The sequence below is a fragment of the Phacochoerus africanus genome, chromosome 1, assembly GCF_016906955.1.
Source record: "Phacochoerus africanus isolate WHEZ1 chromosome 1, ROS_Pafr_v1, whole genome shotgun sequence".
Taxonomy (NCBI): Eukaryota; Metazoa; Chordata; class Mammalia; order Artiodactyla; family Suidae; genus Phacochoerus; species Phacochoerus africanus.
In genome coordinates, this window is record NC_062544.1 from 89,711,984 (window position 1) to 89,725,897 (window position 13,914).

Consider the following 13,914-nt stretch of genomic DNA (forward strand, 5'->3'; position numbering starts at 1 on the left):
TGATAGAAACTTTCTAATATCATTTCAGTGATATGACTAAATTCAGTGCATCGTAAAAATTTGTATTTGACTATGCAAGAAGCACCTCTCATAGCCTGATTGTTATAATTCTTTAGCTCATATAAGAAGCTGTTTTAAAATTGCAATTTACTCAGAGACACTTGCTACAAATTTAACATGATTATTTAAAAAATAATTTTCAAAATTTCATAGGAGTTTTTGCTTGTGCTATTAAATGGCTGGTATGGAATAGTTTACTGTTTTATTGTTTTCTTGGAAATGATTATCACTACTTTAAAAACTCTAAAAAATCTTTTAAATTGTTAATTTGACCATTACTGTAGTATATGGAAAAATGGAAATGGGAGAATATTCCTCTAAACTGTATTTAGAAAAACTATTACACTTAAACTTCAATAAACATAGAAAGTAATTATGTTCACACACACACACACACACACACACACACGCACACACATACACACATACATTTTTAAATGACATGCAAACTCTTGGTATTACAGTCTAGGAATTTAATCCTTGGCAACAGTGAGTGAAATTGTACTTACCATTAGATGATGTAACCTTTTGGCAGGTATAAAAATGAAAAAATTTTTATATCAGTCAAGCATCTTGTCAACAGCAAAAGCAAGCTATTGTTGACTTAAGCCAAAAGGAACTTTACTAATTGGGAATTGGCTGACTTAAGAGAATCAAGTAAATATTGATAATCAGAATTAGAAAATAGGCAATGAATCTTTCAGTTAAATATCATAGACTGAACATAGTCTACCTGAATACATTCATTTAACTATAATCCCCCCAAAATTTCTAAAATGGCAGAAAAGTACACACACACACACACACACACACACACACACACACAAACACAGTAAACCCCACAAACTCAAAGAAAATGATGCGAAGCAATGATAGCAACCATATTTGGGGAAATAAATTTCAAATGGATAAGTTGGTAACAGATTGAGCAGAAGTGATAAAACTGAATTAAGCCAGCAAAAGGGGATACCAGGAATCAATGCAGTTCACACTGCAGAATCTCCACATATTTAAGGAATTGATAAAACCACTACCTCAAGAAGTGAAGCTTGGGAGTTCCCGTTGTGGCGTGGTGGAAACAAATCCAACTAGGAACCATGAGGTTGCAGGTGCAATCCCTGGCTTCGCTCAGTGGGTTAAGGATCTGGCAATGCCATGAGCTGTGGTGTAGGTAGCAGATGCGGCTGGGATCTGTCATTGCTGTGGCTCTGGCATAGGCCAGAGGCTACAGCTCTGATTCCACCCCTGGCCTGGGAACCTACATATGCCGTGGGTGTGGTCCTAAAAAGACAAAAAAAGACAAAAAAAAGAAGTGAAGCTAAAGATGAAAGTGGAGTTAAGAAAGAGTTTGAACTTAAGATCCCCCTCACTCAATAAAGTCAGTTGATTTCTGTTATAGCAACAGAAGCCCAAAAGTTTGTTTTCCATCATGAAAAACACATAAGACTTCTGCATTAAGAAATATCAGATACAGTTCAGGGCAGAAACAGAAAGATTAACTGAAAATGGGATCCAAAATACTAGCAAACAACTTCACTTAAGCCAGTCACATTCTCTAGAGAAGTACCTCCTTCTGATATGCAAAGTTTCTGCTGAAAAGTCAGCAATTTTCTTAGAGGAGCTCCCAAAAGTATGGCATAATATGTCAGTAAGTACATACCTATTAACAACTACTTTAAATGTAAATGGACTACAGGCTCCAATCAAAAGACATAGAGTGGTCGAATGGATACAAAAACAAACCATATTTATACAGCTTACAAGAGACTCACTTCAGACCTAAAGACATAACATTGATTGAAATAAGGGTATGGATAAAGGTATTCCATGTGAATTAAAATGAAGAGAAATCTGGAATTCCTGTTGTGGCTCAGTGGGTTAAGAACCTGATTAGTGTCCATGAAGAAGTGGGTTCAATCCCTGGCCTTGCTCAGTGGGTTAAGGATGCAGTGTTGCTGTAAGCTGCAGCATTGGTCATAGATGCAGCTTGGATCTGGCATTACTGTGGCTGTGGTGTAGGCCAGAAGCTGCAGCTCCAATTTGACCCCTAGCCTGGTAAATTCGATATGCCACACATGTGGCCATCAAAAGCCAAAAACTAAAAAACTAAAAAACTAAAAAAAAGAAAGAAAGAAAGAAAGAAAACTGGGGTAGCAATACTTACATCAGAGTAAAAAAAATTTAAAATAAAGTCTGTAACAAGAGTCAAAAGACATTACATAATGATAAAGGAATCAACTCAAACAAGGATATTAAAATTACAACTATATATGTACTGAACATAGGAGCAACTATATACATAAAGCAAATATTAACAAATGTAAAAGGAGAAATTAACAGTAACACAGTAACAGTAGGGAAATTTAACACCCCACATGCATAAATGGATGGGACATCCAGACAGAAAATCAGTAAGGAAACAGTGGCCTTAAATTACACAATAGACCAGATCAGTTAATACATATATACAGAACATTTCATGCAAAGAAAGAAAAAAAAAAGCAGACAACACATTCCTTTCAAATGCACATGGAATATTCTCCAGGCTAGATTACATGTTAGACCACAAAACAAAGTCTTGATAAATTTAAGATGACTGAATTATCTCAAGCATCTTTTCTGATCACAAGAGTATGAAACTAGAAGCAACTAAGAGAAAAAAACTACAAAAACAAAAAAATACGTGGAAAGTAAACAATATGTTAATATACAACCAATGGGTCACAGAAGAAATAAAAAAAGAAATTAAAAAAGAATTAAGAGACAAATGAACATGGAAACAAAATCTATGGGATAAAAGAGTTATCCCTTTATTTTTCTATGGCACAATGGGATTGGTGGAGTCTTAGGAGTGCTGGGACACAGGTTTGATTCCCAGCCTGACACGGTGGGTTAAGGATCTGGCATTGCCACATCTTAGGTTGCAACTGAGCTCAGATCTGATCCCTGGCCCCAGAACTCCATGTGCCGTGGGGCAGCCAAAAAACAAAACAAAACAAACTAAAAAACAAAAAACCCCAAAATCTATGGGATACCACAAAAGCAGTTCTAAGAGAGAAATGTATAGTGATACAAGCTCACTCAGAAAACTAACAACAACAAAAAATCTCATATAAGTCCACCTCAGGAAATCAGAAAAATCTGAAACAAACAATCTAACCTTTCACCTAAAGGAACTAGGAAAAGAAGAACAAACAAAACCCAAATTTAGAAGAAGGAAAGAAATCACAAAGATCAGAGCAGAAATAAATGAAATAGAGACTAAAAAAAAAAGGGAAAGGAGTTCCCTGTTGGCTTGGTGGGTTAAGGATCTGGTGTTGTCCCTGATGTCCCTTGGGTCACTGCTGTGGCTCGGGTTCCATCCCTGGCCTAGGAACTTCTGATGCCCCAGGCATGGCCAAAAAAAAAAATGAGAAAGATCAATGAAAGTAAAAGCCGTTCCTTTGAAAAGATAGACAAAATTGATAAACCTTTAGCAAGACTCATCAAGATAAAAATGAGAGGGCCCAAATCAATAAAATCAGAAATGCAAGAAAAGTAACAAACAACATTGCAGAAATACAAAGGGTCATCAAAGACCACTCTACACAATTATGTGCCAATAAAATGGACAACTTAGATGAAATGGATAAATACTTAGAAATATACAATCTCTCAAGACTGAAACAGGAAGAAATAGAAAATGTGAACAGACCAAGTGCTACTAATGAAACTAAATTAGCCATTTAAAAAAAATTCCAACAAACTGAAGTCCAAGACTAGATGGCTTCATAGGTAAGTTCTACCAAATATTTAAAAAAGAGTTAATAACTACTATTTCAAAATAGCTGTTTTAATACAACTATTTCAAAAAATAAAAGAGGAAGGAATGCTTCAAAACTAATTCTATGAGGCCAGCATTACCCTGATACCAAACCAAAGACACCACACACACAAAAAAGAACATTTCAGGCCAATATCCCTAATGAACATAGATGAAAAAATACTCAAACTATTAGCAAACCCTGTTCAACAATACATTAAAAGGATCATATATTATGATCAAGTGGGATTTATCCCAGGATGCAAGAATGATTCAATATCCACCTATCAATCAATTTGACACACCACATTAATAAATTGATAATAAAACTCACGTGATTATCTAATAGTTGGAGAAAAAATATATTTTGGCAAAATTCAACATCCATTTATGAGAAAAACTCTCAACAAAGTGGTTATAGAGGAAACATACCTCTGTAAATTATACAACATAATAAAGACAACAGCATTCTCAGTGGTGTAAAGCTGAAAAGATTCCCTCTAAGATCAGGAACAAGATAAGGATGGATACCCATTTTTGCCACTTTAATTCAATATAGTAGTGGAAATCCTAACCACAACATTCAGATAAGAACAAGAAATAAAAGACATTCAAATCGAAAAGGAAGAAGTAAAACTGTCACTGTTTGCAGATGGCATAATACTGTATGTAGAAAATTCTAAAGATGCCACCACAAAACTAAAGAACTAATAAATGAATTCAGCAATGTTGCATAATGCAAAATTAATAAACAGAAATATGTTACATTTCTATACACTAACAAACAAACTATCAGTAAGGGAAATTAAGAAAACAATCCCGGAGTTCCCGTCGTGGCGCAGTGGTTAACGAATCCGACTAGGAACCATGAGGTTACGGGTTCGGTCCCTGCCCTTGCTCAGTGGGTTAACGATCCGGTGTTGCCGTGAGCTGTGGTGTAGGTTGCAGACGCGGCTCGGATCCCGCGTTGCTGTGGCTCTGGCGTAGGCCGGTGGCTACAGCTCCGATTGGACCCCTAGCCTGGGAACCTCCATATGCTGTGGGAGCAGCCCAAGAAATAGCAACAACAACAACAAAAAAAAAAAGACAAAAAGACAAAAAAAAAAGAAAACAATCCCATTTACAATTGCATCAAAAAGAATCAAGTACCTAGGAAATAATTTAACCAAGGAAATATTCTTGATGAAAGAAATTGAAGATGGCTGAATTAAATGGAAAGTTATACCATGATTACGGTTTGGAAAAATGAATATTGTTAAAGTGACCATCCTATATAAGGCAATCTACATAGTCAATGCAACACATCAAAATAGCAATACAATTTTTTTCATAGGACTAGAACAAATCATTTTAGAATTTTTTTGCAAACACAAAAGATCTTTAATAGCCAAAAAAAATCTTGAGAATGAAGAAAAAATCTGGAGTTAAGACACTCCCTGATTTCAAATTATATGACCAAGCTACAATAATCAAAAGAGTATAGTACTGGCACAAAAACAAACATATAGATAAGTGCAACTAAATAGCCCAGAAAGAAAGCCGTGCCAATATGTCTAATCTATGACAAAGGAAGCAAAAATATACAATGGGGAAAATAGCCTTTTCAATAAGTGGTATTGGGAAAACTGGATAGCTAAACACAAAAGAACTAAACTGGACAACTATCTCACGCCATATACAAAAAACAAAAACAAACAAACAAAAAACAAACTCCAAATGGACTAAAGACATAAATGTACACCTTGAAACCATAAAAGTTCTAGAAGAAAACAGTATGTTCCTTGACACAGGCCTTAGCAATATTTTTTGGATCTGTCTCTTCAAGTAAGGGAAATTAAAGCAAAAATATACAAATGAGACTATATCAAACTAAAAGCAGAGCAAAGGAAACCATCAACAAAAGAAAAACACTGTCTATTGAATGGGAGAAAATATTTGTAAGTGATATATCCAGTAAGTTACATTGAAAATATACAAAGAACTCATACAACTCAACATCAAAAAAAACAACAAAATTAAAAAATGAGCATGTAGATGGCCAACAGACACATGAAAATGTGCTTAACATGACTAATCATCAGAAAAATGCAAATCAAAACCACAATAAGCTGCCACCTCATGCCTGTCAGAATAACTATCATTAAAAAGAAAACAAATAACAGGTATTGGTGAGGCTGTGCAGAAAAAAAATTCTCATGCAGTGTTAGTTGGGATGTGAATTGGTGTAGTTATTATGGAAAACAATATGGAGATTTCTCAAAAACTTAAAAATGGAACTGCCATATGATCTAGCAATTTCACTTCTGCGTATTTACTCAAAGAAAACAAAAACACTAATTCAAAAAGATACACCCACCCCAATGTCCATTGTAGCATTATTTACAATAGCCATGACATGGATGCAACTAAGTATCCATTAATAGACAAGTGGTAAACAGTGTGTGATTATATGCATTATATACATATAAAATGGAATATTACTCAGCATAAAAAACTTGTAATTTCTAAAAATATAGATTGGATCTAAAAGGCATTATGCTAAGTGAAATAAATCAGACACAAAAAGACAAATACCATATTACCTCACATATATATGGAATCTAAAATACAAAAGAAAAACAAAAGGAGAACTGACTCAAAGATACATAGAACATATGTATGGTTGCCAGAAGGGAGGGCATGGCAGTGGTGGTGAAATACATAAAGGAGATTAAGAGGTACAAACCTCCAGTTAAATAATAAACATGACACAGGTATGTAATATGCAGCATAAGGAATATAATCAATAAATAATACTGTAATAACTTTGTGTGGGGGACAGATAGACTTATTGTGGTGATCATTTTATAATATGCAAATGTCAAATCATTATGTTGTACACCTGCAACTAATATTACACTATATATCAATTATATCTCAATTAAAACAAGACTTTATGGGGAGAAAAATATTTAAGCAAAAATGTGATAATGTATTCTACAAATTTAAAATTCAGCGGATATTAAACATTCAGCTGAAGATTTGGAAGTCTTTTTTTTTTGCATTTTTACTGCCATACCACTGGCATATGGAAGTTTCCAGGCTGGGGGTCCAATCAGAGCTGTAGCTGCTGGCCTATACCACAGCCAAAACGGTGCCAGATCAGAGCCGTGTCTGTGACCTATACCACAGCTTCCGGCTATGCTGGATTCTTTAACCCATTTAACAAGGCCAGGGATCGAACACACATCTTCATGGATACCTGTTGGATTCTCAACCTGCTGAGCCACAATGGGAACTCCCTGGAAGTCATATTTAAGGAATGACTTAAATAAGGAATGACTTCCACAATGTAGGAAGTCAAAGATGAAAAATAATAGAAAAATAATAGAATTATAGAAATACACCAGGAAGTCCAACACTCTATTAATAGAAAAGAGAGAGAGAAATTGACAGAAAGAGAGATAAAGACAAGATGTAAGGGACAAAGTATCAAAGAAACACATCAAGAAAACTTCATGATTTGAAAGACATAGGATTCCTTGTTTAAAGTACCAACTTGTTCCCCAATACAATAATAGCTTCCAGAGACGAAAAAAAAAAATTGTTACATAAGCAGGCTTGAATCAGAATTGGTTCAACAACACTATGAAAAAGAATGCATAAATAACTGCAAAATTATTAATGAAAATTATTTCTCTTTGAGCCAAATTATCACAAGTGTGCAGTGGTTCAAAGACATTTTTAGACAATCAAGTCTCTAGAGGAGTTCCCTGGCAGGGAGTGGTCTAGTGGTTAAGGATTTGACATTGTCACTGTTGTGGTTCAGGCACGATTCCTGGCCCAGGAATGTCTGCATGCTGTGGGGGGGAAAAGCATGGAAAGCAAACAAGAAAGAAAAGAAGATAAAAGAAAAACTTCTCTAGAAATTTCCATCCCATGCATGCCTTCTTGGGAAATAACTGGAGGTGTTCAAGCAAAATCAAAGATAAATCAAAAAAGAGAAAGACACAAGACAAAAGAAGTCTCTAACACAAAAGAGAAATGAAGACGATCTCCAGGAAGATGGTAAAGGAAGATCCCAAGATGACACTGTACATCAGCACAGAAAAAGCCTTTCAGGGTTGGAGATGTCAGAATACTCCAATATAAGACAGCTCTAAGGAAATGAAGGCAGGTTGATCAAGATGGCAGAGGACTAAGATGTCACACTCACTTTCTCCCACAAACACATCAAAAAACCCACATCCACATGTAGAATGATTCACAAAGAACATCTACTGAACACTGGCAGAAGAACCTAAACCTCCAAAAAGGGCAAGAAACCCTCCACATAACTGGGTAGAACAGAAGAGAAAAAAGAGAGAGAGAAAAAGAGAAAAGGAATCAGGACAGGACTAGCATTCCTGAGAGGGAGACGTGAAAGAGAAGAGGAATCCACTCCTTGGAAAGCCATTTAACCAATGGGGAGGTCAGCCTAGTCAGAGGGACCTCAAAGTTGCCGAGAAAAGCACAGCAGCTGGACTGAAGAGGGCAAAGCAGAGTGAGAGTCACACAGATCATCTGTACCACTGCCCCAGAAGCCACAGCCTGAGCCACTTGGGTGGGGCCTAGGGGCTGAGACTCAGGCTCCAGAGGTGGCAGGGACAAACCACAGCAGTCATATCAGAAACCAGAGGGAGGCATGGCCTCCACCACTAGGGGTCTGTGAACAGGCTCCATCTGCAGCCCCAGTCACCACAGAGTTTGGCAAAAAAGATGGCAATGCAACTGAGCACAACCAGTTGTTGCTCTCACTGCCCTGGGAACACACCTGCCCTGCTGCTGCCATGGCCAAAAACTCTGGGAAGTGCCCACACATGCTTGATCACTCTCACTTCCCAGGACCCTGCAAGTAGGAGCAGCCTGCGCAGCACCTCTTGTGTGGGCTAAGCAGGACAGGGTGCTTCTTGCGTGGGGCAAACCACTGCAGTTATTACTGACTCCAGAGGTAGGGCATGGCCTGCTACAACTAGGGGTCCCTGAACAGGCACCACTTGCAGCCCCAATCACCTCAGAGGGTACCACAGAGGAGGACACTGTAACTGAACACCACCTGCTGTTTTTCTCACTCTCCTGGGAACTCACACACCCTGCCACTGCCACTGCCAAATACTCCAGGCACCACCTAAATCTGCCTGAAGCTAATTACCACCTGCCCTGAAACTAGGAGTAGCCTGTGCCACCTTCCTGCAGGTCCTTGCTACTGTCAAGAGCCCAGCAACCAGGCACTGAATACTAGCCCTGCCCAATGCCTCCTTCTCCCTGGAAACACACCCACTGCACTGGGGATAACAGCCAGCTCACACCAAAGAAAGACACAGCAAATATCCAAAGTCCCATGCCAAAAATAAATAGTAACCCCCCACAAAATATAAAGTGGCATTCTTGCATAGAAGTGGCCCTCCAAGACTACAGTAGTTGCTTTCCCTAAATTCACAGAAAAAGAAAAACATAAGCCAAATGAAAAAGCTCAGGAACCATTCCCAGTTAAAAGAACAGGGAATTCACCTGAAGCACCAAACAATGGAACAGACCTCTGCAGTCTAATAGACACTAAGTTCAAAAGGGAGATAGTGAAAATACTGAAGGAATTAAGGGTGAATATGAAGGAATTAAGAGCAGATATAAACAGTGAAAATACTAAAGGAATTAAGAGCAGATATAAACAAGATTACTTTAGAAAGGAACTAGAAAATATAAGGAGCAGCCGAGAAAAAATGAAAAATTCATTTGCAGAGATGCAAACTGAACTAAAGGCACCAAAGAGCAGAATGAATAGTGCAGAGAAATGAATTAGTGACTTGGACAATAGAATAATGGAAAACACCCAATCTGGACATCAGACAGAAAACCAAATGAAAAAACGTGAAAGCAATATAAGAGATCTATGGGATAATGTAAAGTGGGCCAATCTACGCATAATAGGAATTCCAGAAGGAGAAGAAAAAGAAAGGGGATTGAAAATATATTTGAAGAAATTATGAGTGAAAACTTTCCAAATCTAAAGGACACAGATATCAAGATACAGGAAGCACAGAGGGCCCCAAACAAGTTGAAACCAAACAGGCCCATGCCAAGACATATTATAATAAAAATGGGAAAAGGTAAAGAAAAATAGGATTCTAAAGGCAGCAAGAGAAACACAAAGTATTAACTATAAGGGAAACTTCAGAAGGGTATCAGCTGATTTCTCTACAGAAACACTACAGGCCAGAAGAGAGTGGCAAAATATATTTAAAGTTCTAAAAGGGAAAATTTTGCAGGCTAGAATACTCTACCTGACAAGAATATCATGTAAAATAGAAGGAGAAATAAAGAATTTCTCCAGCAAACAAAAGCTCAAATAGTATAACAATACTAAATCCATTCTAAAAGAAATACTGAAAGGGTTTCTCTAAATAAAAAAAAAAAAAAAGGAGTAAGAAGAAATAGGATGGAGGAAATCACAACTGGCAAGAAATCACTTAAATAAGCCAGTGTACAGATCCAAAAGAAAAAAAGAAAAAAGAACCTACTGTAAAAGTGACGATATAATGTGGAGAAGGAAAGTAAGAAAATCTAGACTTTGTTTTTAATAATGTGTTTGAGCCTATATGACTCTCAGGCTAAAGCAAGCAGATATAGGAAGGGGATAATATACTTAAAAAACAGGGCAACCACAAATCAAAACCAAACATTACATTCACAAAAACTAAAAAGTACACAAACACAAAATAAGTGGAAATCATCCAACCAAAAAAAGAAAAGAACAAAGGAGAAAAACTTTCCTTGAAAAAGACGTGCACCTGTATATTCACTGCAGCACTATTCACAATCGCCAAGACATTGAAACCACCTAAAGTCCATCAACAGATGAATGGATGAAGAATATGTGGTTCATATACACAATGGAATACTACTCAGCCATAAAAAAAAAAACCAAAATAATGCCATTTGTAGCAACACAGATGGGACTAGAGACTCTCATCCTGACTTAAGTAAGTCAGAAAGACAAAGACAAATACCATATGATATCACTTATACCCGGAATCTAATATATGGCACAAATGAACCTTTCTGCAGAAAAGAAACTCATGGACTTGGAGAACAGACTTGTGGTTGCCAAGGGGGAGGGAGTGGGATGGATTGGGAATCTGGGGTTAATAGATGCCAACTATTGCCTTTGGAATGGATAAGCAATGAGATCTTGCTGTATAGCACAGGGAACTATATTGAGTCACTTGTGATGTAACATGATGGAGAGTAATGTGAGAAAAAGAATGTATATATGTATGTGTGACTGGGTCACCTTGCTGTACCGTAGAAAATTAACAGAACTCTGTAAACCAGCTATAATGGAAAAAACAAAAATCATTAAAAAATGAAGTCATAAGAATACTTGAAGTATTGAAATACATTTTACAAAAATGAGAAAAAGTCTAGGACTGTGTACTTACAAAACTAAGAAGAAAAGAAAATTAAGGCAATTACTAATAATAAAGGGCAGAGTTCCCATTTTGGCACAGTGGAAACGAATCTAACTAGCATCCATAAGGACACAGGTTCGATCCCTGGCTTTGCTCAGTGGGTTACGGATCCCATGTTGCCATGAGCTGTGGTGTAGGTTGCAGACATAGCTCAGTGTTGCTGTGGCTGTGGTGTAGGCTGGCAGCTGCAGTTCCAATTCGACCCTTAGCCTGGGAACTTCCTTATGACATGGGTATGGCCCTGAAAAGCAAAAAAAAAAAAAAAAAAAATTTAAAGGGGAAAAGTTGGACAAGAAAGAAAAAAATAGCCATTGAAACCAATATAGCTTAGCTGATTGACATCTAGATAGTCATAAAAATGTACAGACTAATTATTAATCTAAGTAAAATTATGACATAACTGTATTTGAGAAATAATGGGGAAACAGGAAGTGGACCCACTAGCAGTGTGGGTCAGGGCAGGGCAAGAGTTGTGTCTTCATGTCCCATCGTGGTGGAGCCAATATGCCCAACACTTGAATACAGAACTGGCAAAACAAGTATCTTGTTGGAGAGATGTGGAGATAAACACCAAAAGAAAAAGCTAAAGAAATTGCAAGTGGTTGTCTCTCAAAAATAGGAAATATGGCAGGGAAGGAGAAAGAGACCAATGCTCTCCTTATGCTTTGTTGACCCTGACTTTTTAAAAAGTATGTGTGTATATAACTGCTGAGATAGGAAACTGCTTTAAAAAATAAAACGAATAAGAGCTAAGAGAGTTTACACTGACAAAACTATAAGCAAAGTCACACCACGGGAAGAGGTTTGGCTTTCTCTCTTAGACACTGGACAGCCAGACACTGGGCAATGCCACTACTGCCACCACCAGAAGGATTTTCAGGACAGAACTACTCAAAACAGGCTTCTTCCTACTGGGAATGTTAGCATCACCTTAAACTGTGTTAGATATTCAAATTCTTGACCCCCAAACCCAGACTACTAAATCCAAAATCTCTTGTGGTAAGGAGGAATTTGTAGTTTCACAAGCCCTCCAGGCAATTCTGATATGAGGTTAAGGAATTACTGCTCTAGACCCCTGGACCTCAAATGAGCATGCATCAGAATCACTTGCAAGGCTTTTAAAACACAGGTTGGGGAGTTCCCATCGTGGCTCAGCAGAAACAAATCTGACTTGTATCCATGAGGACGCAGGTTCAATCCCTGGCCTCGCTCAGTGGGTTATGGATCTGGTGTTGCGGTGAGCTGTGGTGTAGTTCGCAGATGTGGCTCAGATCCCACGTTGCTGTGGCTGTGGTGTAGGCTGTGGGCTACAGCTCTGATTAGACCCTTAGCCCGGGGACCTCCATATGACATGGGTGCAGCCCTAAAAATACAAAAACAAAAACGACAACAAAAAAGCACAGGTTTGGAGTTCCCTTGTGGTGCAGTGGATTAAGGATCTGGCTGTTGTCACTGCAGTGTCTAGGGTCACTGCCATGGCACAGGCTCAATCCTTCCCCTGGGAAATTCCACTTGCCTTCAATGCAGCCAAAATGCAAAACAAAAAACAAATTGCTAGACCCACCTTAGAGTTACTGATTCAGTACACCTAGGGCAGAGTCCTAGACTTTGCATTCCTAACAAAGGTCCAGATGATGCTAATGTAACAGACAGGGGGATTGCACTCTAGAAGAGTGGTACTCAAAATTTTGTTACAGAACCTCTTTATATTCTTAACATCTTCTGAGGAATCCAAAGAGCTTTTGTTTAAAGAGTTATAACTATGGAACCAAAGACATCAGAAATTAAAACATCCAGTCTGTTGCAATATCATGTCATGTAGCCTCTAGAAAACTGCCCTATACACTCAAGCTAAAATGAGTGTGAAAGAGACAATAATGTGTGTTACTAGTGTTACTATGAAATTACCATTGACATTTTGGACCCATGATAGTGCTCCAGGGATTTACAGGGGTTTCTGGACCACACTCTGAGACCTGCTATTCTGGAGCATCTTTAATTTTCGTGTTCTCGTTCCTGAATTAAATCCCAGGCAAGAACATCCGTCTGGCTGAGTGCTAGATGCCAGGGGTCAGGAAGAGTGGGCATCTGTTCTTTTTTCAGGTAGTGAGAGGTGAAGTTTTACTTTTCACTATAATCCACATACTTGTCAATTCCTGAAGCATAAGGAAGAGGTTTTCAGATACTGGTCAGTCCCCCCACCTCCCAATCCCATTATTGAGTCTTTAATAGAATTCATTCTGGTTACCACCGCTGGCATCTTGAGGTTATTTGCACAACAATTACTTACCTAAAAGGGATCACTAGGTAAGAAGGGAAGACAGGAAGAAAGGGCTGGTGGGCATTGTCATGGTAATTCCAGAGATGGCAAAGTGATGGAGATATAGTTGACCCTTGAGCGAGGTAGGGTTAATTAATCCACCTATAATTATACTCATCTGTCCGTGTTTTCCTCACATTCGGAAATTCAAGCAACCTCAGACCATGTAGCACTGTAGTATTTACTACTGACAAATACCAGAGTATAAGTGGACCCATGTAGTACAAACCCATGTTGTTCAAGAG